The sequence below is a fragment of the Vigna unguiculata genome, chromosome 6, assembly GCF_037176805.1.
Source record: "Vigna unguiculata cultivar grain cowpea cultivar isolate G323 ecotype 2 chromosome 6, ASM3717680v1, whole genome shotgun sequence".
Lineage (NCBI taxonomy): Eukaryota > Viridiplantae > Streptophyta > Magnoliopsida > Fabales > Fabaceae > Vigna > Vigna unguiculata.
The window spans coordinates 7,746,829-7,768,741 of NC_140797.1; the positions used below are offsets into that span (position 1 = coordinate 7,746,829).

At 33.6% G+C, this 21,913-nt stretch overlaps 2 long non-coding RNA genes and 1 pseudogene across 6 annotated transcripts; 1 reads left to right on the forward strand and 2 right to left on the reverse strand.

Annotated features, from left to right (window-relative positions):
* The first annotated feature begins 454 nt into the window (after positions 1 to 454).
* On the forward strand, positions 455 to 12,254 carry LOC114186736 (uncharacterized). Of its 5 annotated transcripts, none has more exons than XR_014995969.1 (9): positions 455 to 922; positions 5,072 to 5,271; positions 5,880 to 6,071; positions 6,559 to 6,619; positions 6,918 to 6,951; positions 7,064 to 7,356; positions 7,631 to 7,741; positions 9,023 to 9,131; positions 9,227 to 9,404. It is a non-coding gene; the product is annotated as an uncharacterized LOC114186736 (long non-coding RNA). The 5 variants fall into 5 exon arrangements; XR_014995968.1 differs by lacking the exon at positions 455 to 922 and adding an exon at positions 4,841 to 4,973; XR_014995965.1 differs by lacking the exon at positions 455 to 922 and having other exon boundaries at positions 4,862 to 5,271.
* Positions 477 to 1,935, reverse strand: LOC146885460 (uncharacterized). Its single transcript, XR_014995970.1, has 2 exons — positions 1,270 to 1,935; positions 477 to 1,129 (listed from the first exon to the last, which is right to left on the reverse strand). It is a non-coding gene; the product is annotated as an uncharacterized LOC146885460 (long non-coding RNA).
* Positions 12,255 to 13,187: 933 nt separating the features above from the next.
* On the reverse strand, positions 13,188 to 19,077 carry LOC146885461 (uncharacterized; annotated as a pseudogene).
* Between the last annotated feature and the right edge of the window lie 2,836 nt (positions 19,078 to 21,913).

The following is a 21,913-nucleotide window of genomic DNA, read 5'->3' on the forward strand; positions in this document are numbered from 1 at the left end:
CCTTGAAATCCACAAGGAATGAACACCTCCTTTGAATCATGGAAAATATGGATGGCTTCATGTCAACACCCAATTTCGTCCGGGTAAGAAATATTTTTTTGACTTTCATAATAATTAAGAGAAGAGAAAAATAGAAAAAAAAAGTGAATATTTAAGTGAGTATAAACATATATTTCTTTTTTACTTTTTATCTTTTTTTCTTTAATATTTTCTTGCTTTATTTTATTTTATTTTTATTTATTTATTTATCTTGTTTTATTTTTATTTTATTTTTACTTTATTTTATCTTATCCTTTTGTATTTTATCTTTTTTTTTATTATTATTATTTTCATTTTTTTTAATTGTGTCATCTTATTTTTTTCTCTTAAAAAAAAGAAAAACATATAAAAATGTATATAAGAAAATTAAAAAAAAAATGAAATGAGAGCCAATTGATTTGGCCGGTGGTTCTTTCCTTGTTCGTTGTTTCTCTCTATTTTGAGGGTCTTGGAAAAAAGGAGGAAATGTTGGGGTGGCTGTATCACTGCTGCAGCCGTGACAGTCGTAGCTGCAGACCTTAGCAACAGTGGTAGGGTGGCTAGAAGATAACTTGCGTCGTACCTTTCCATCATCAAGAAAAAAATTCAAACAGAAGGGGCATAAAAGGGAAACTAGCATGACAATAGGGGGCAGAGAGCCGTTGAAGAGGAGACGCAACTTACTGGCACGAGAGGATTTCACCGTTTCAAAAATGCAGCTGATAACACACCATAACGAGGGGAAAAAAAGAGGGGGAGAGCATAAGGAGATAACATAAGAGAGTTGGCAAAAGCAGCGAACTCGCGAAGGTGAAGAGAAAAAAAGGTGGAAACAACTCGGGCAAGGGGACAACAGACTGGAACGAGCAAACCCAAGATCACCCATCAAAAGAGCTTCTGAGAGGTAAGCATTGAGCCTTCAATACTTGAGTGAGCATGATGTAGGTGTGCTAGGGTAGATATGTTTCGTTCTAATCCCTGAATGCCATGAACAAAAATGAGTTTGTGTTTGCTGCATTTTTGTCGGTCGGACCGTGATTCAAAATGTATTTGAAATGTATCACACGTTCTTATTTTGGTAGTCTTCGTTCTTTCCCTCATCACCTTCCATCTGCAAGAAATTGTCAAACCAGAACCCAAACACACTTCACGAACAGTTATATTTTACAAAACAATCTTCATTGACAATAACACCAAACCAGTTTCCATGATCATCATACAATACTCACATACGCAAGCAAAAACACATACCAAATTTTGTTCCTCAAAATCAACATTATTTCATCATATTCCATTTGCCCCCCAAACAATTGGACCACCTCTGCATCTTGATGGGCCACCACTCTGGGCTTGATCCTCCTCTCCACCATAACTGCCCACACGTAACTACCATTTTCGTTCTCGGTTTTCTCCACCCCACCTACCACGAACCAACCAATCTTACACGGTCACCAACAAGTATCACCTTCAATCCACCCTTCTACCTACACCATCCTCCATTGTTAGCCACTACTCCAACGTTTTCACAGCACACCAAACATTCGCACCTTTCACGCGGGAGGAAGAAAAGGTATCTTGGCCACAGGTTCCAATGGTTTTCGTGCAACAGTGACGAGAGAGAAGGTCTCGATCACGAGCGTTGCATTTGCGACAACACCGGTCGTCCGGAGATGAACGGCGACGGCTCCGGTGTGGAACGGAGGTGGTGGCAGCAACGTTGGTTGGTCGTCAGAGCCGCGAGAATGAAGTCGTCGAGCGGCCGAGGAGGGTGTTGACGTCTCTGGCGTCGATGGGTGTCGTCGGCGAGCTAGCGGCCCGGTGTCGTGGTGGTGTGGTGAAGCAGAGACAGAGGCGAATGGTGACAGGGGTTGCAGTTGTGGTGGTGTTGAGAAGAAGAGGCTGCCATGTGAGGGAAGAAGCCTTAGCTTTGTTAGGGTTTTCTGAAAAAAAAAAGGGGCTGCAGGCCTTGAACCCTCCGTTACCACACGTACCCCTTTTTTTACCTCATCCACCCCCCATATGCTCCTTCTTTCTTTTCTTCGTGTACACCCCATTTTTAATCCCTGCACACCCCTTTATTTACTGCACGCACCCTACCTGTTACTTAATACACCTTCCACATGTGATACTCATGCACCCCATATCTTTGTCTATTGTTTTTGGGCTTCTTGTCGTATTTACTTTGTGCACCCCAATAATCACTCATGTACCTCATTTTTGTTTTCCACTTTCATCCTTCTTAATTAAATTGTTTTTTTTTTTTTATTATTATTTATTTGTTTTCGTTTTTTTATTTTTATTTTTCTTTTTATTCCTAGGAAACCAAATATTTGAAAATTATTAAAAATTACAAAAAAAAAATAGAAAAAATCTAAAAAATGAAAAGTATTCTCTTTCACTTTGTTGTGTCTGTCCGGTTGCTCACACCGCGTGACACTCATGTTTCAAAAATATTAAAAATAATTTTCTTTCTCTTCTAGTGTTTGTCTAATCGTTCGCGTCGTGTGACACACATTTTCAAATAATCTAAAAAACACAAAAAAATACAAAAATCTCAAAAATACAAAATATCAACATTTTCCAACAAGTATCTTTTTAAGAACTACGTGATCCTTGATTCTCCCCTGTGAGATACGTAGGAGCAAGGCCAATCCTTGTCAGGTTCACCTCCAAAAAATCAAATCATTTTCTCAATTGTTTTCCAAATCGTTTCTCCTAAAGAACTACGTAACCCTAATTTCGCATTTTTAACGAGAATACGTAGGACCAAGGTCAATCCTTGTCGGGCCCAAAAAATTAAAAAAATATTTTTGTTTCTTTTTAGTATTTTTGTCTTATTATTTTTGGGGAAAATAACATTTTAAAAAATCATATCGACTGAGATAATCGATTATCTTCAAAGATAATCATTTATTCCAGTGAGTTTTGCAAAAATTGAAACTCTCTCAATATTTTGCTGCTTGGGTTATGCCTTTTGACTCCTGACCTACAATACTTTAACAACTAAACTCTTAAGTCTTCAATGTATCTATTGAATCCAAACATTCTTTGAGTCTTCAACATTTTTCTATGCATCATCATTAAGTCTTCCATACTTCTTCATAAGTCGTCATCATCATTATCAAAATTCCTTATTGAAGCAAGATGTTCATTTTCCTCTTTTTGTCAATAGAGAAGACATCTAGTGAAGTTGTTCCCACTTTGGGGTTAAATGGGTTCCAAAAGGAAAAAAATTGTGTGCAAAATATGAGTCATGCTTAAAACATGATCACAAGACACACTAGTAGACCACAAACATCAAAAACAACATTACGAAAATATAACTAAATTAGAAATTAGGAAACAATAAATGGACTTTAAAGTACGTAAAGGCTTGAAACATAAAATGCAATCAAAACTTAAACAAGAAAAATTCATAAACTTACAAATGGATTTGGAACTTAATCATTGTATTTCACTCAAAATCAAAAAAAAAAATTCACGAGACCAAGAGAGTTCTACAAATTAAAACCATGTAAAGAATCTCACTCAACATAGCCCCGACCACTTTGTTCTCGTTGTTGAATCAAGTGAAGCTACTTAACATACTAGAGGAGACTCAATCCTGTGGGTTGCTTTGTGCTTGTCGGAATGTGAAAAACCTCCTTATAAAATGACTCTCTCTCTCTCCCTATCTCTCAAAACATCACTTGAATCCTTGAATCCCCTTTAAAAAAACTAACTCTCACCCTTAAAAAACGCTAAAGAAAAACTCAGAAATGCAAAAATGACCTAACATTTTCCTTCTCTTCCTAAATCTAGAATCGCAAACATGTAACCCCATTTGTTGCGCCCTTGATTTGGTTTGATCCTCTCCTTCATTCGTCCATCATGCCACGTCTCAATCTCGTCATCTCGATCTTCAGATCTTCTCTATCCATCACGAATCAATATCAGTCTCCCTCGGATAAGAATCTCGCACATCAGGCTTCCCTTCGAGATGGAGCACTCCTCGTTCATGATTCCTGTGGTCCGCATAAAAATGGATCAACCTTCTTTTAATGAAACATGCATTGGGGAAAATGGTGTCAAAGCTTTCCATTGACCAACCAAGGACTCATCTGTAATAAAAAATAATTGGAGTCAATAGCCAAAAAACGCAATTCAACTAAAAGGAAGAGCTTACTGGCAAACTGATTTATTATAAAATTTTAAAAAGAATAAAACTAACTTCAACAAAAGTTTACTAAAAGAACCTTTTTTTATCACATTTTTATGAAAACTCTATTTTTCTAAACAAAAATTAGTTAATTAAAGACAAACACGTATTTTTAAACTAAAATGATATTTTTAGAAAAGAAAAACATAGAAAAGTAGATGTTATCATCCCACCTTGGGCATTTGTTACGTTTTTTGATATTTTAATTGTGTGGTAGATATTATCATGCATATAATGTAGAAATAGGATATAATTTGGTAATTCATTTGGTATGGTTGTTGGTCTTGAAGTGTGGAGTGTGGGTTCAATGTCCATGTACAGTAGAATAGGAAAGGTGTAGGTACAGTTTGAAAGGTGCATTTAGCAAGATAAACTAAAAGGTGCGTAACGAATGTAGCATTGAATCTGAATATGTTCTCAAGTAAGTTAAAGTTACTTATAACGAGATTTATGAAAGTTTATTAGGTTAGTAATTGAAATTAAAATGATTTTATTTTCTAGTGTCCGAATTATTTTACTGAGAGGAATAAACACTGTCACTACAAAAATTTTGAATTTGATTTTTTAGGAGAGGTTAGTATAACCCCAAGCAATTTATATGCATAGTAGAGGTTTTTTAAACCCCTTCTAAGTGTCAGAAGTTTTTTAAATGAATCCCCGGAAATTTCATTTCTTTATAACTTTTCATAATTCCTCTTTTCTCGTACTTTTCAGAAGTTCAGTACATTCTGTTCTCGTGTTTGCGTGACCTAAGAGAGTGCATTTTCTTCTCTTCTTCTTTGCATCATCCCTCATTTTTGGTCTTTTAACCTCCCATCTTTTATATTTTTCACATTTGAGAGTTTATGTTTCTAGAGAGCCATCCTTGGATTTCGCACAGAGGAAGAAAATCGAAGAGGAGAGTAGAGGGTGTGGCGACTTCGTCTGAGTCGGAAGGGCTTCCCATAGTGGCCGGTGTTGCCGGCGACGACTTCGTCTGAGCAAGGAAGGTGTGACCACAGGCGAGGAGGGCTGGTGCTTCACGGGAGCGAGTGCTTCACTGGTTTTGCTGATTTGTAAGTTCGTAGTGATACGAAAAGCTTTAACTCCAGCTTCTTCAGCTATCAACCTTGTATGAATTATGATTGATTGTATGAATCAATCATAAATTACTCACTGCATAACTCATAATCTACTTTAGTTAACCTTGTATATACCGATTCAAATCTTGTTGTCAATGAAAATAGATTGTTATTCAATGATTTGTAAGTTTATCTATAAACGTTTTCTAAATCTTACATCTCTTGCAGTGAACATGGTTAAATTGTTATATACATGTAAATATACTATAATTAAGAAATTTCCTTACAGTTTTAATATATAAAATAAAACAATGAAGATGCATGTGTGAGTGTGAAGGGGAAAATGTGAGAAGAGAAAAATATGCACTACATAGTAGTCACAATTTCGGTTATTTTTTTAGCATATTCTTGAGGTAAGCCTACTTGCTTTGGGTAGAAAATGTAGAGTACAAGTCAAGGGAGAGTAATTTACTACCACAAAATTTCAATTAGTTGAGACACTTTACATTCTGAGGAACTTCTATTGTTTTCTTTCTTAATGTGTATAGTAACAAGAATTTGGTTTGCCTTGTAACTTGTTGCCATTTTCTGGAATATTGTAGGTATTCAAACATCCAGTGATGCAAACACTTTGCCATCTCTGCTAAAATACCTGAATTCACCAACAAGAACAAAACAGTGGTCCTCCAACATTCTGTAAAATTTGAAAAGGAGATTGAGTGTGGTGGAGGGTACATCAAGTTTCTCTATGGATTTGTTAATCAAAAGAAGTTTGGTGGGGATACACCTTATATGTATGTTCCTTATTCCATGTTTTCTAAATTTTTTTTATTCTTGGTTTATGTCAAATGAACGAATAGTAAATCTGCAACCTAAATAAGTTAACTTAATGATGCCTAGCTCATTACACAATCATACAAGCTGTTGAGATATAAAACATGTTTGCTAATGAGTGGACCTTTTTACATAGAAGACTCAACATCAGTATTTCATACTTTAATATTTTGATAATATTCTGTTTTTGTTTATTTTTATACTTAAAACTTTTTGCTATAGTTTTCAAAATATAGCATTGTTGAAGCTAGATTGACAGTGATATCAATCTAGTAGCCCTGTAAGTGCTGAAATATAAGTTTGGCCTGTATTTTAAATCTTCTAGGAAGTTGCTATTAAAAGAATTACAGCTACAAAAACTAAAGAATTTATGCCAGAGATAAAAGTTTTGTGCAAGGTTCATCATGCTACATTAACGAGGCTCATCTTGATGCATAATTGCTGCAGAATTATAATCCTGGAGTCAATTTCAGCAAAGAGAGTGGAATTGTTTTCATTCCAAGAAGAGGTATGCTCTTCTCTTACATCATGTTAGTAATGTATTTTGACATTGAAAACATTTAGATACAATTGTATACTTATACTGATGTTTTCCAATGTTTTGGAGTTTTATTTTGGTAAACTTTTATTGTTAACCTTCTGATGTAAATTACAAGACAAAAATTCAACAACTCTGATCAAATTATCTTTCTTTTGGTATTATCAGCATGTTGGGGGTAAAAATAATCACTTTGTTCTTGTTCAAAGCATTTTGGATAACCTTTTATGCATTTGCTTGACGTTTTAATTTTGTTTAAACTTGCCAGATCAATTTGGAGAGTATGTTCCCTTGCACCCTAGGTGGGTAACTTAGGTTGTCTCACCTTTCATGCTGAATTATGCACATACAGTTGAATATTGCTGCATGTTTGATTCTATCTTTTTAACTTTAATTTTCTTTTCCATCTTGCAGAAACACAGGTTTGGCTCTCAAACTTTATGGGGAGTTGGTTATAAGAAGATTATTTTCAGCTTAATGTTCACATAAATAGAGAACACAAAGAAAAAGTCAGTGTCTCAAAACTTAAATTCGCTTTTGTATATAAGCAGGTCTAGCTAAGGGTGATGTTGCTGGAATATCCATAGCAGGAATATGCAGTCTTCTATTATTAGTAATCTGCATATATGTTAAATTCTTTAAGAAGATGGAAGGAGAGAAACCTAAATTGCCAACAAAAAATTCTATGGCGTTTTCAACTCAAGATGGTACGGTTAAATTTTTGTATTCATACAACACATACCTTTCAAACAATTCACATAACACATATTCTTAGTAATGGGGGAATGTTAGTACTATACCCCTTATTTTTATTGACACATTCTTCTCTTAATCTTGCATCCCTTGTAAAAAAAATGCCTGCTATTTATCAACCTTTTCAGAGTTTACATGTAATCAACTCTGCATATTCCTAGAATTTTATATGTACTAGCTTAATGGCAATGATACTACTTATGATTTTTCTTCCTCTTCCGACTACAGCCTCTGAAAGTGCAGAATATGAAACTTCAGGATCCAGTGGGACTACTGTTGTTGGCATTACAAGAATTATGGTGGCAAAATCAATGGAGTTTGCAAACTAATCACCCAAGGGTAATCGAGCTTTACCCTAATCACCCATATATCGGAGAGATTGTGTAATGTGCCAAAATAATAATAAATGTACCAAAAAGTTTCAAACCAAGAAAATAATTGGAGTTTGCAAACTAGGACAATTATCATCTTTAGCCAGTAATGGGAGAGAAAATCTTAAATGGCTTCCAACACACTGTTTTATTCCTTTAATTTATTAACATTATCAACTTTTTTATTATCGTGTTATAATGATGCAAGATCATGCATCAACATCACTATCTTTTTTATTTTGGGCCATTCAGAATCAATTAGTTAAACTTTTATAAGGAAAAGAGCATTGTGTTTTACGATAATCATTCTCCCCTTTAGGCCTACAAGAATCAAGGTTATTTATCTTCTTTATTTTACCTTGGAATAACTTCTTTCAAATGATGCTTCTCTTATGCCATTTGTCATAATCCAATTCTTTTCTCCAAACATTATGAACAAAACTATTTATGCAAATCATCATATCAATGAAATATTTCTCCAAAGGACAAAAGTCTTCATCATTTCTTTGTGTGAGATTGAGGAGGTTGGTCACTTCTTTCCCGTATTGGTGATGATAACTTGGAGGAAGATGAATTTCTATTGGGGAGGTTATAACCCAAAGTGCTAGGCATCTCTATTACCTTATCTTGCTCTCTCATGTCCATTAAAGAAGGCCAAGATCTAAACTTAATCTCATTCCCCTCTATTTTTTTTTCTTATTTAAATAATTTAATCTAATCTAAGCTCTTCAAATGATCATAGAGTAGCAGCACCAGCACGGGGAAAGTGTAAACAAAGTAGTAAAAGTGCAATTTTTGTGAAAAAGAAATTTCTTAAAGACAGAGAGAGATGAAAAAATAAACTGATACACTGTTGGAAATTGAAGGAAGCTAGACGAGGCTATCAACTAGGGTCCTAGGGAGTGTGAGGTAAATAAGAAGAGTAGGAAACTTAATTGCACCAGCAAAACCTTAGGAAGAGAGAGAGAGAAAGAATCTGGAAAAGAAATTAAAAACTATATAAAATATAACAGGTTTTGACATAAAAACAATTGTGAGAGGGCATAGAAAAAGGTAATGTTTGGTAGCATTCATGAAGCAGTATAAAAATGAGCTAAAAAAAGAAACAGTGGGATTGTTTTGCACTCACGGAGAGTGATGACTACATTGCATTTTATTAGTATATATATATTAATATTAGTATATATACATCTATGTATCTATATATATAGTAGTTTGTGTCTGAGCTTGTGATATTGTCGTGCTTTAGGAGCCTCGCGAACCCAACATATCATGCATGACCTTAGGAGTGCACAAATATGTTCTATTTTTTGCTCGATTGCTTCTTGGCAAAGAGGTCAAGAGTAAAAAAAAGAAAGGTGTGTTTGTTGAAAGCAACTCGTGATTATTCTTCGTTGAAGTAAGTGTTATAAAGAATTGTTCTTAAACAATCTATCTTTACATATGTTTGCAGAAAAAGTTATGAACTTTGTTGAGCCACAAGGTATTTGGTCAAGGAAATGTTTGTAATATCAAGTACCGCATTAGAAGGATGTTATTTAATTTTTCATTATGTTTATTTTTCTTATTTAAAACAAATAACATTGTAATGACTTGTTAATTTTAACTTTTACACTTTGTCATATTGTAAACTTTGTTCATTGTCCCTTTTATAAATGTTATATGCATAAATTATAATTACCAAAAATTAAAATCTTTTCCTTTTATAATTTTTTTTATTTCAAGATTTATGTATTATTAAAAAATATAAAACAAACAAACAGACAATATTGGAGTTTTTAAATTGTAGGCATTAGCGGATGTTTTGAAAACCCCTGGCAGTAGCAGGGATTTTAGAAACCCCTGGCAGTAGTGGGGGTTTTAGAAACCCCTGGCAGTAGCGGGGGTTTTGATAACCTCTAGCAGTAGCGAAGGTTTTGTAAACCCTTGGCAGTAGCAGGGGTTTCGGAAACCCCAAGCAGTAATAGGGGTTTCGAAAACCCTAAGCAAGTTGTGTTTTTCCAGGGGTTGCTAAAAACCCCCGTAATCTAATAGCGACGCTGGTTCTTCCAGGAAAATTGCAAACCCCTGGTAAACCCATTAGTGGGGGTTAAAACCTCCGGAAATGTCAAATATAACCCCTACTAATTTTTTTTTTTGTAGTGTGTAGGTAGATGAATAGTGAGAAGAGGAATTTAAAAGGAGTAATAGTGTTGGGCAGAAAGTTATTTACAATACTTTTAGGATACACCGAATACAGGAGCATATAAGCTGAATTGAGATAGAGGAAGAACGGTTTAAAAGAATATCTGAATATTAGAAAATCTAGACAAGGGGAGTTAATTAAATTTTTTTTATAACAAATTTTTTTAATAGTTTTTATTTGGATTACATTATGCAGTTGTGTTTTATTTGGATAAATTTAAAAGGGGTTGTTAAGAATTCAAGTATGAGTCTAAGTCATATATTGGTTAGAAATGATAAAGTAGAGCACTATTTAAGAATCAAGACCCATGAACTCATTGTCTTAAGGTTTTGGATTGAGAGTGGTGTCAATGTCTTATATAGCTAGACTCAGGTCTCATTGGTGTTGTGTCTCCTCAATAAAACCCTCACTGTAAACAAGTGATAGAGCCAACGACGGTACAAGAAGGATACTCGAAAGCTTATGCGGGAGAGGAACTCACCCTTAAGGAGGAGTTTGTTAAGAATCCAAGTATGAGTCTAAGTCTCACATTGCCTAATATTTTTTATTTAGATTATTATGAGGTTGTGTTTTATTTGGATAAATTTAAACAGGTTTTAGCATTTGTTGGATGGTGTTTTTATTTATGTGGGTGTTTTATTGGGACAATGTTATAGATATAAAATATTTATATATAAGTTGTATATAGATTTGGATATTTTACGATTTTCATTATATTGATAATAATCTTAATTATGGATTTGGTATTATCACTAGTGCAAAAATGGAATATTAGATCAGGCATATTAGATTGGTTGTACAGGAATCGATCTAACAATTAACGCGGTGTCAATTTTGAAAATAACTTCATTTACATTAGATCGGTTGTGTGGGGAACCGATCTAACATGTATACATTAGATCGGTTTAGGGGAGAACCGATCTAACGTTCTTTTTTTTTTTAAATTAAAAAAAGGTGACACTTTTAAATATTAGATCAGTTAGAATTATAACCGATGTAATGTTTTCTGCACAAACCCGCGAAACCCTTTCCTCTCTCTCGCGCTTCACTATGCATGCGCTTCCACTGTTCATCTTCTCCGTTTTTCTCCATTGTGCATCATCGCGCCTCACGCACATTTGCTTTCTTCTTCGTTTGTCGCACCACGAAACCCTCTCTCTTTTACTCTACTAGCCTCCACGCCACGAACCACCACCTCCGCGCCACTAACCAACCCTCCACGCCACGAACTACTGTTGTCACCGCACCACAAGCCTCTGTTGTCGCCGCACCACGAACCGCCACTATCGCCGCACCACGAAACCCTCTCCGTTTTGCTCAACTAGCCTCAACGCCACCAACCACAACCTCTGCACCACTAACCACCACCTCCATGCCACGAACTGCCACTGTTGTTGAACCACGAGCCTCCGTTGTTGTCGCACCACGAACCAGCTCGACGACATTCTGAAAGACCACAAAGGACCTCGACGGAAATCCTTGTCTCGCATGGAAGTTGTCGCACCTTGATGTCGTCGCCGCCGTCGCACCTCCGTTGAAGCTGCTTGAACTTCTGTCAGCGCTGCTTGACGTCCTACCTCCATTTTGAAGTTGCTTGAGCTATTAGCGCCGCTGCTTTGTTTTTTCCATATTTTGCCGCCACTCTTACCTCCATTGGAGGATTACCATCACTTGCATTGATAAAGATCAATTCCTCCAAACTTCATTCATTACATTGAAATTGTTGGCTGCCTTTTTGGGATTCCAATCTTGGTGACTGCGTTAAATTGGTTCTTGGAATTTTAGTGCACATAAAATTGGTCAGTTCCTCAAAACAATTTACTTTGAAATTCAAAGCTTAAGAATGAATTTTTTGCTTGTGGTTGGTTTTATGAACTTAATCTTTTATCAAGTTCATTCATTTATCTATTTGCAGAAGCAGTTAAGAGTACCAGTTGAGTCACTAATTATAATAAAAGTATATCGTAATTAGAGTCACTAATGAGAGCACATGTTTGCAGAAGCAGTTAAGTCTTTATCACATCAATAATATTTATTTAAACCAATTTCTCATGTTGTGTAGTAATGGATCGAAGTTGGATGAATGCAATTCGAATCAGTGATGTCTATGAGAATGGCGTTGAAGAGTTCTTAAAATTTGCTGAACAACACGGGACTGCCTTGAATAGAAAATATTTTTGTCCCTGTAATAATTATATTATATATAATTGTGCATGACTTTCGGTTTATTTTTATTATTAGGCATTGGTATTTTAATTGGGACAAAGATAAAATAACGTGTGTAATTTTGGGTGTGTGGTTTTATCATTAGAATGTTTTATTGAATATGATTAATATGGTTTTGTAGGTTTGTTTCTTTTATGTATTGATATTTTAATTGGATAAAGTTGAAATTAGTTTTGGACATTTAGAGATTATTTTTATGCATCGATGTTTTAAGTAGTTAAAGTTAGAAAGATTGTTATTTTTTATATTTCCGTAATTGTGGTTATGTGGTTGGTATAATGATTTGAATCCAACCGGAAGAAGAAAAAAAGTGACATGATTTTTAATGAAGTCTCATTCTCATAATTTCAATTCTAAAAAAAGAATAAATACTTTTAATAAGGTGACGGTAAATATTTGTTTATACGGGAGTAGCTGACTTTGGTTGGAGTGGGTTTTTATTTTCTTCAATTTTTGTATTGTCAATACATTTTAATATGTTTCGCCAACAAAAAAGCTTTTATATATATATATATATATATATATATATATATATATATATATATATATATATATATATATAATTCAACCTCACAAAATCGATTTGTAGAATGAGGTTTGCATCACATCTCTTTTCTTTTCTTTTTACCCGTGCAACGCACGGGTTTTTTTAAATGTAATATTTTTGGTAATATCAAGTGGTTTTGTGATGTTTAATAACCTATATGATTATAATATAATGTCTTTAAAAATATAACAATAAAAGAAGACTAAATTACATACCTATAATGTCTTTTTTGTTAATCAACTTCATAACTTCCTTTTGTACACAACTTTTATTACTTCTTAATTCAGCCTTTGTTTTAGCATGATATTCCTTGTAAGCCTTGGACTTTAGGCAATAGATCCTGCATTGCACAACAGAACATAAATAATTTCATCTATATTTATAAAAACTTTCAAATTAAAACCAAATTATAAATTACATACCTATAATGTCTTCTTTGTCAAAGAGTTTCAAAATTTATTTGTACACAACGTTTTTAGTTGTGTTTGTGACATTTCCATCTTCATCCAATATAAGTATTTTCAATCCTCTCTTGGTTTTCACTCTAGAAATAGCAACATATAGTTGGCCATGTGTGAATACAAGTTGTGGAAGATAAAGGCCCACTCTAGAAAGTGTTTGTCCTTGACTTTTGTTAATCGTCATTGCAAAGCATAAGGAAATCGGGAACTGTCTTCTTTGAAATTTGAAAGGCAATCCTGAATTAGATGGCACTAAATCCATTCTTGGTATAAAGATCCTGTCACCAATGTTTTTTCCAGTAATTACAGTTGCAGAGATTACATTTTTTCCCAAATGGTTGACTTGCAATCTTGTGCCATTACAAAGACCTTTCGCTTGATCAATATTTCTCAAGAGCATAATTGGCACACCTGTTTTCAGCTTGAGTTTATGATTTGGTATCCCTGAACATTTGATATCATTTAAAAATTCAGATGTAAACCATTCAGATTGAACTTCATCTTATTCATCAGATTGGCAAGGTGTATCTGAACTTAAATAAGTCACTTCTTCACCACCTAATAAAGACAACATGAAATCATTTACTTGCTCTACAGAATCATTAGTTGGGCACAAGATTGCTCCATCATCAAAATAATTAGGCTTTATCATGTTAACCACAAATTGAGGATAGACAAATTCAACCAATGACAATAAAGGTAAATCTGTATTTATAATCAGCAGCTCTTTTGGAATTTCAACCACGCACTCACCATTCTCATTTACATCCATTTTTTCATCTCCAATCTTCAATATCCAATCAGCAAATTCTTTGATATCATTGGCTGTTTGATTGTTTGTTGTAGTACTTAATCTCATGTTCTTGGACAGTTTTAGCACTTTACAACAATTCCATAACTCTGAGTAGTTGATTGCTGATTTGATGATATCAAACCTAGATCCTTTCTTGATAATGGGTAGAATTTGTCTGAAGTCACCTCCCAAGACAACTGCTTTGCCACCAAATGGTTTGTCATTATTGGCATCATCAACTTTTTGCATAATATCTCTTAGTGTTCTATCAAATGCCTCAAAGCACATTCTATTCATCATTGGTGCTTCATCCCAGATAATTAAATTGGTTGCCATCAGAAGTTTAGCACAGAGACTACCTTGCGCTATGTTGCAAGTTGATTCATCATTAATTAACAGTGGGATGCAAAAGGTAGAGTGTGCTGTTTTTCCACCAGGAAGTAGTAAAGAAGCAATTCCATTTGATGCTACGTTCAAAACAATCATGCCCTTACTTCTTAGAGCAGCTGACAATGTCTTCCACATAAAAGTTTCCCTGCACCACCATAGCCATATAAAAAGAAGAATCCTCCCTTCTTTGAAACAACTGCTGTCATGATATCCTGATATACATGAATTTGTTCATCATTGAGTGCTTTAAACAAAATGTCATGTTCTTTTGCCATCTCTTCTTTATTGTATTGTAGCTCATCAATAATAAATCTATTATTGAATGTATGTACATCTGAAATATCAAGTTGAGGTAATGAAGGATAATCTTTCAAACATCTACCATTTGACATTAGCATTTCTTGTATTTGAATGAGACATATTTTTTGTAATTCAACAGTCTCAATTTCAAGACCTGCATGAACAAAATAATGCAATTAAAAGTTATATTTATATTGAATTAAATAAATCACAATATAAATTACCTGGTAAGTTCATCTCCTTTCTTTTTTGGTACAAAATTCCATCACATAAGATACTCCATGTAGAATTCCAAACTATATCTGGTTTAGAAATTGTATTCATGGACAACAAAGTAACAAATAATCTTTTAAGTTGATACCCAGAAGCAAATTCACTTACTTCTTTTATTGCATCAATATATTCTTTATCGTTAACCAAATCCCAAAACATAACAAGCATCTTGGTATGTTTCATAAAGTTTCCCATCAATGGTCTTAATGCTTTCATAATCAATACAACCTTTTTGAATGGTGAGTAATATCCTCAAATAATAAAGTTCTCCAGAGCCCAGAGGAATATAAATAAGTCTACCAATGCTGTTGCCATTCTTCCTTGGTTTCCATTCTTTTTCTTTAGCAAACCACACAAATTTGCTTGGAAATTCAGAATAAGTCAATTCTTTTCCTTGTGTATAAACTTTGTTAGCCTCAAACCAAGCTAGAAACATTGTGTTAGCATTTTCGTATCTGTTGAAGATCACATTAATATCATCATCATCTTTAAACAAAGTTGATTGTTGGCCAGGAAGATGGAATGTCAATCTCTGAACAAGAGGTCATCTGTGATGGATGTCAAAAGCAAATATTCGCCAAGCGACTTCACATGGTGATAGATACCTACAATCATAATACCTCTTGATCTCATCAATAATGGTTTCTTTGTCACATTGTGCAGAGTTGTTGCTTATTTTAAGAGTAGCTCTGTCAGGACCCTTGTTGACATATTTGAACAAATATTTTATTGAATTGGTCTTGTTGCAATACTTTTTATTGACGTGAGCTTGATACCTCATTAGAAGTCGTGGATTGTAAGGAACAACACTTCTATTGTTCAGCTTAATTCCATTCTTCTCAACAAATCTATCATTATCAAGTCTTCTATAGCATGGATATCCATCTTCATCAATAGAAGTTGAAGATGTGAATTTTTTAGGATAAAATTTGGAACATCGTCCTTCCTTCATGCATGGTGAATTATATCTCGCAGGTCTGCATGGTCCATGAATCATGTAACTTGCTACCACTTTTTCCAATTTGGGATACAAATCCGCATTGGGCAATTTAGCTGATATTACTTTATCAATATCAGTTGATTTTTTCAATTTGCTTTCTCCATCCAACCATAAAAGTATATGTGCATGAGGTAAACCTCTCTTTTGGAATTCTACTGTGTACATTCTTGCATATATAACAAAACAAATAAAATAGTTTTAAAAAACTAATTTAATAAATATTGATATAATCTATAATACTTCCTATAGAACATACCTGCAATGGTTTTCCCAAAAAAGTCATTTTTTTTAAATCTGTCATCATTTCATCCAGTTTCATTTTGAAGACTCTACATACAATATTAGGTCTATCTGAAGGTGATAACCCTTTTGGTAAAACAAAGTCTCTTATTTCGCTCCAATTGACATTGCATGTTATAGTAATGAACAAATCAGGATATCCAAATTTTTTACAAATTGCCATAACATCTTGACAATTGTTGAACATGTATCTTGTACCACCAGTGAATGAAGCAAGTAGTACAATACGTCTTCCAATTAAAGAAGGATCTGTCTCTCCTCTATTAACAGCCTCTTGTAATCCATTAAGAATATCACAACGAATTAACTTTTGATTAGCTCTAATGAAAGACAATCGTTGTGCTTCCACCATTGTATAGCAATCAACCAAAAATTGTTGGAATAATCGGCATGCATTCACAATATTTCCAGGTTCTATAGATCTTTGTTGTATTCTAAATGAAATAAATTCTCGCAACGAAATTCTAATTCTCACCCTGGATTTACTTCTTGAATGACATTCTCTTATTGGAATATCTTTTTGATAACCATCTTTTCCATATGGAAACATGAGAGGATATTGCAGTGGAATGAAAGCTGTGTGAGTTTCATGCAGTCTTGTTAATTCACCAGAACATTTTTTGACAATTATATCTCTGCCTACATCCATATTGCCAAAATCACCAACTATTAGAGCAACTATTTCATCACATGAAGATGTGTTGTAGACTCTAGGGTCTTTGTTTCTGCCTCTAAATAATCTTAGTGTGAAATCTGATTCCATATGTTGCAGTGACAATTCTCTTACTCCTCTAAAAGATTTCACAAGAACATTGTGAGTGTCAATCATTTGAATCAAATCAGCAACCAATGATTGATCTATATCAGATTCCTTGTTGTTAGATTTAAAACATAATAAAGAAAAGAAATGTGAACAAATGTATTTAAATATTTCATTTAAGCAAATTACTTGATCTGTTAACTAACCTGAAATGCTTCAGTTTGTTATTGATTTCATTTTCGGTATCATATATGTAAAGTTGTGCAAACTTTGGCTTTGATCCATGTTCTGGCAATAAACTTTCAATACGATGGTAATTCTGACCATTAAGAATAAATTGTGGTGGAGCAGAACCATTGTTCATTGAAGTATCTATATTACCACCAATTGAAGTAAATGAAAACATGTTATTGTATACTCTTATATTCTGTAAAAATAATTTGCTTCTAGGATCTACACCATTTAACAAACCTTCAAGCAGATTAGGTGGTTTTTTTAATAGTGGAATTTGCACTTTTCCCTTTTGACAACATAATGAGAATTGAACTTCCTTTGATGTGTTACTTTTTTCTGCTCTTTCTTCATACCACAGTTGAGCTTTACAGTATTGGCATTTCAAGCAAGGCTCTCCAATATTGAGTAGTTCTGAACTTCAGCATAAAGCATTAGCCTGAAATGCATATTTTATCTCTGAATTTCTGTACAATTGTGTGTCACATTACCTTGTAACTCCCCTTTGCAATACAATTCGTTTGTAATTGTAGTACTTGTACTATCTCCTACAATATTAGTAAAATGAGAAGTAAGTAATCATTTAAAAAAGCAATTTATTGACATAAATAAGTTAGCAATTCAATATCTTAATTACCTTCATTTGTTATTGTTGGTGAATCATCATTTGTTGTGTCTGAACAATGTTGTTCTGTTGTTGTTTCATCATCAAGATTGAATCTGTTCTGAAGTGATTGTATGACTTCAAAAGGATATTTGACAACTTTATTGTTAGAGACAGAATATGAATCATTTACAACTTGAGATGTGCCACCTATGGAAAAGAATTATTAAAACAATTATGTTACATTCATTGGCATTTTGAGTATGAACATTTGTATATATGAATAAGAACCTACTTACCTGCACTGCAATTGTAATTATTTTGTCCATAATTTCTCTGAATGTTATTGCTAACAACTGAAATCATTAAAAAAAATTAATAGAATTTTAGAAATCGTCATCTTCATCCAATTACAATAAAGCTGAATGTAGAAATTTACCGCAAGGAGTATTGTATGTTATAGTAGAAGCTGCGGATTGTGAAGTCATTAAGTTTATTTTGATTGGATCTTCAACTAAAGCAATGGAAGAATTTGATATATTGTTTTCAGGCACTGCATTGAAATAAAGATTTGTTTATAATTTATTTAAATGATATTGCATTAATAATATTGAAAATCAAAAAAGATAACTTACCAACTGTTGTCTGAAATATTGAATTAATATTTTGAAGGTTGTTCTTGTTGTTTTGCAGATCTGAAAAATTATTATTATCGTAGCATTGAATGTCCAACAATAAACAACCATACTTCAGTCATTCATGTAAGAACAATGTGTAAAGAAATAGGTAAAAAGAAGAATACTTACTAAGATTCAACTCTTGTAATGGCTTCCTTTGGATAGTGTTCTGGAATAAGTTTTCAGATTGAGTTCTTTTATCTGTCATTAACACAACAAAGATATTTGATTATCAATCTATGTTGTCAAGTTCAAATCCAAATAAAGATTTCCAAATATAATTATAATAACAAAACCTGATATTTTGATACTTTGAGAAGAATGGTTGGCAATTTTTGATTTTTTCCTTGCATTCTCTTCTTTGTAATCTGCAAAGAAGATATAAACATAGAAATGCAGAATTTGTAAATAAATGTTTGATGAACAAATTTTATAGTAAAATGATTGAAGGTATATGTTAGAAACTTACATGAATGTTGATTACTTATTGCATTCAACCTTTGTTGTAGCACCAACTTCCTTCTCAAACTTGCATTTTTACAATCGTTTTCCTCCATTTCAGCAAAAAACATATGGAATACTTCGAAAGATGTCAATAGAATAAGCAAAAACAAAGATAAGTTGACTCAATGGATGAAAAAGTGTTCTCTGTTTTATTACTATATTGGTGAATGATTTTCTTAAACTTTTTTTTAGAGATTGTACCTCTAATCACCATTTTGGAAAGAAAAATATTTGTAATTGTGATAGTAAGCATTTGTAAGACTACAAAAAGCTTTTAGCAGTAGACAAAGATTAAAAATAGAAAGAGCATGCAGTGCTGAGTGGTAATAGATCAGAATCATTCATATATATAGTACTTCTTTCATAGTTGATTTGTTCTTGGAGGTAACCAAACATTTGCTTTTTATGTAGGTGCTACAACACGTCTTTTTTATGCAGTACTATATATAGTACAACAAAGAGTACATTTTCATAGCAAGTATCTGCAATTTTTATTTCATTATGTCTGGAAATTATAACATAGAATCAGCGTCTGCACATAGTAAACCAACATACATCCATACATGTATGTTTACTTATAACATATTTCATTATGTTTAATTATAACATATTTCATTATTTTACATTCAATTATAATCTGTCTCAATTAAACTAGATGAATTAAAGTTTTAGAATAAATCCCAACTCAATGAAATAAAGGAAATGGTTAATTTTTTGGTGCAAAATTATCAAGGAGAGTTGCCTCGTGATTTTACTATGCATCATGCACCAACGGTAATATTTAAATCTTGATTAAATTAATATATGTTTGAAATTATCATTTGGAAAGTTATTAATTATCATTATTTTTTATATGTTAGGTATCTGATCAAGGAAGTGTTCCTAATGAAGAAACAAATGATCAACATCCAACACCGCATTAAACGATATTATTCGTTTACTTTTAAAATTTTTCACCAAATATGCTTCTAGGAAACTTTTGGTTAATTATGCTAATAGGGAAAAACTCTAATTTGCTTTTACATTTTGGCTCATTGTAGGGAGCTAGTGCTCTTGCTTATTATGTCACTATCATTCAAATGTTACATCTCCAACACTTATTATATTAAGAGCATTATGACTGCTAGTCCACTAGTGCTACCATATGAATATATATTTGTATTGATTGCTTATTTTGAAGTAACCTTGGAGTTTTTGCTTTTTATTTAATGAGATGTGTTACGAAAATTAATGCTTTTATATAAATTTAGCCTCTAAGAGTATTCAATTTATCTATATTAGGGTACGGTCATACGAAATGGTCAAGTTACTTTTCTTTTTGTTTTAGTTGTATTGTCAAATGTCATCCTCCAAAATAATAATGAAAACCAAAATATTAAGCATAAAATAGGAAATTTCATAGAATAAGGTTCCTCTCATACTCGAAAGAATTAACTAAACAAATCAATTATCACGAAAGTACCACTTTAGCATTTTAGCAATGCCATAATAATATAAACACTAATTTTTTGGTATTAACGGGGGTTTTCGAGGAATTAACGGGGGTTTTGGAACCTCAAACATTAACGGGTTTTTCAAAACCCCAAGCATTAACAGGGTTTTCAAAACCCCAAGCATTAACGAGGGCTTTTGGAATTTAGGCATTAACGAGAGTTTGTGGAACCCAAGCATTAATGGGGATTTTCGAAACCCCATGCATTAACGGGATTTTTGGAACTCGGGGTATTAACGGGGTTTTTGAAACCCTCAATAAGTTGTGCTAGTTCTAGGGGTTGTTAAATCAGAGGAATTGGAAACCCCTGATAAAACCATTAGGGGGTCAAAACTCCTAGAAACGCCAAATATAAACCCCACTAAAAATAATTATTTATGTAGTGGTAGTAGATTTGGAATTTGAAATTTAATGATGACAATTAAGGATGGTTACGATGCAGGGACGAAGTTATCTATCTCATGTGTGACTTCAGAGAAAAAAAAATGCATCTTCATCTTTATATCTAAATTCAATATGTATCAAATTTTTGCTTCATCTATATTCTCACTAAATAACGGGTATATACCCATACTCATACCCGTACCCACTTTCTTACGGTTTTATTATCAAATTATCAATTAATTACTTTTTTTAAAGAATAAATAATTACGGTAAAAGAAACATAATATTATCAAATATTCAATGTTAGAAGGAAGTAGAGTTATTTTGTAAGCCCCATTTTTCAGTCTTATGCGTGTTGGGCCTGGCCTCTTCGTAGGCCCAAGACCAGCCCTTCCAAGGGACCCAATACCCTTGCTAGCCCTTAAACCTTTGTTGCATGTCCCATTTGCAGAAACCAGCCTTCTGTTCCTCATACGTTCTCCAGCTAGAGCTCCACTAGGGCACACTGTCTTCTCCTATTTCCAAGCTGACCAAAAACATCTCGTACCTTCTGGTAAGTCGAACTTTAGAGCTTTAGTCTGTTTCTTCACCCCTTTTCACGTTTTGAGCATGTCGGTCAGTTAGGGTTCCATTTATTTACCCACTTCGTCTTGGTTTGCACGATTTCATCTCATTACTCGAGTTCCTGGAGCTGTGATATCCCTTAGTTAAGGTCTTTTCCTTTCTGTACCCAAAACAAAGGTAAGGGAAGCTAGTTTTTGCCTCTTTCTATCGTTTAAAATATTTTCTCCTGTTGTTTTTGGGTTGTTGAATACTTTTGGAATGATGAATGAGGTTTTTGGTGATATGAGACTGTCTTGGTTGCTTTTGGGTATGTTCATTTGTGTGTGTGTTCCTGCTGCATGCGTGAAACAGTGGTGAGTGCTGTCAATCTCGCCTAAGCGAGCTCGTCTCGCCTAGGCGAGAGTGTCTAAGACTTGCCCAGGTTCTACTCGAGCAACTCGCCCAGGCGG